Genomic DNA, 2,517 nt, shown 5'->3' with positions numbered 1-2,517 from the left:
AGATCCATACTTGTCACCATGCACGAAACTTAAGTGCAAATGGATCAAAGATCTCTCCATAAACCCAGCCACACTGAATCTTTTAGAAGAGAAAGTGGGAACAACCCTTGAACAAATTGGCACAGGAGAACGATTCCTGAACATCACGCCAGAAGCACAGACACTGAGGTCTGCAATTAATAAATGGGACCTCCTGAAACTGAGAAGCTTCTGTAAGGCAAAGGACACAGTCAGTAAGACAAAACGACCACCCACAGAATGGGAAAAAATCTTCACCAGCCCCACATCTGACAGAGGACTGATTTCCAAAATATACAAGGAGCTCAAGAAGCTAGCCACCAAAACACCATACAATGAAATTAAAAAGTGGGGTGCAGAACTAAACAGAGATTTTTCAACAGAGGAATCTGAAATGGCTGAAAGACACTTAAGAAAGTGCTCAAAATCCTTGGCCATCAGAGAAATGCAACTCAAAACAACTCTGAGATACCACCTCACACCTGTCAGAATGGCTAAAATCAAAAATACCAATGACAACCTATGCTGGAGAGGTTGTGGAGAAGAAGGAACACTCCTCCATTGCTGGTGGGAGTGTGAACTTGTAAGACCACTTTGGAAATCAGTATGGCGGTTGCTCAGAAAAATGGGAATCAATCTACCTCAAGATCCAGCCATTCCTCTCTTGGGTATATACCCAAATACTGCTTGTCCATACAACAAGGACATATGTTCAACCATGTTCATAGCAGCATTGTTTGTAATAGCCAGAACCTGGAAGCAACCTAGATGCCCCTCAACTGAAGAATGGAAAGAGAAAATGTGGTACATTTATACAATGGAGTACTACTCAGCAGAAAAAAGCAATGGAATCTTGAAATTCGCAGGCAAATGGATGGAACTAGAAGAAACCATCCTGAGTGAGGTAACCCAATCACAAAAAGACAAACATGGTATGTACTCACTCATATATGATTTTTAGACATAGAGCAAAGGTTTACCAGCCTATAATCCTCTACCCCAAGGAAACTAGAAATCATGAATGACTCTAAGGGATAAATGGACCCCAGGAATGGGAAGTGGCATGAACTCCCGAGCTAATTGGGGGCATGAGGGTAGGGGAGTGGGTGTTGCCACAATAAGAGCACAAGATGAAGAGTAGAGGAGAAGAAATGGAGGAGCAGATATATTGAGTTGGGGGAAGAATAGAGGAGAGAGAGCAGGATGAGAGATACCATATCAGAGGGAGCCACTATAGGTCCGAGAAGAGATCTGGAACTAGGAAGATCTCCAGAGACCTATAAGGATGACACGATCTGACAGTCTGGGCAGTGGAGGAGAGGATGGCCTAGAAGCCCTTCCCCTAGAATGAGATTGATGAATACTCTCTATGCTATTCTAGAGTCCTCATCCAGTGGCTGATGAGAGCAGAGACAGACATCCACAGAAATACACTGAGCTGAAATCTGGAACTCAGTTGAAGAGAGGGAGGAATGAAGAACGAAGGGGTCTGTACCTGGTTGGAGAAACCCACAGAAACAGTTGGCCTGAAAAAGGGAAAGCATATCGACCCCAGATGCTCTTTGGGAGGACAGTACAGGACTAATCCAGCCCCCTGATCATGGATGCCAATGGGGAGGCCCCTGCACTCCTGGGAGCCTCTGGAGGTGGACTGGCGTTTTGCCCTGGTGGGTGGGAGGGACTTCGAGAGCCCATCCCACTTGAAGGGATTCGCTCTGTCTCTGAACACATGGGGAGGGGCCTAGGCCCAGCACAGGAAGATTTGGTGGACTTGGTGGAGCCCTGGTTGGGGGCCCTACCCTGCCTGGGGAGTGGCGGGTGGATGGGGTGGGGGGTAGGTTGGAGGTGGGGGAGAAGGAATGGGGGTCGGGGGAGGGAGAGGGAGAGGGAAAGTACATGTGAAAATATTAATAATTTAATAAAAAATGCAAAAAAAAGAAATAAAGGAACTGTTTGATGGGGGAAGTACTTCTGTGTATTTTTATCTTATTGATTGTTAAATAAAATACTGTTTGACCAATGAGACAGCAAGTTAGACGGGACTAGGAGTCAAAGAGGATTCTGGGAAATGAAGTAGAGAAGTGGTGATCCAGGCGGGAAGTGACATAGCAAGGAGACTCATATTTAAGCAAAGGAAACAGGAAGGGTTTCCTTTTATCCCCTTCCTCCTCCAGCGGCCCCATGTGAGCCATCAGCAAGAGAGGGCGCCAGCAAAAGGCATCCTCTATAAGTCTTATAAAATATATAGATTTATGATAATTAAGACTGAGCTAACAGATGAGGAATCCTAGTCACTGGCCAAGCAGCATTTGAACCTAATACAAGTCACTCTGTGTGTTAATTTGGGCCCTAACTCAGGGGGGCGGCTGGCATAAAGCACACACGGATGGTGGGGCTCAGCGGCTTATGGCGGAAAGATTTATCGTAACAACTGTTGGCAACAATTAAGTTAAATTTGTATGAGTTTGTATATATCTTAACCATAACACTTTTCTTCTT

The sequence above is a fragment of the Cricetulus griseus genome, chromosome 5, assembly GCF_003668045.3.
Source record: "Cricetulus griseus strain 17A/GY chromosome 5, alternate assembly CriGri-PICRH-1.0, whole genome shotgun sequence".
Lineage (NCBI taxonomy): Eukaryota > Metazoa > Chordata > Mammalia > Rodentia > Cricetidae > Cricetulus > Cricetulus griseus.
This window is presented reverse-complemented; position numbering follows the sequence as displayed.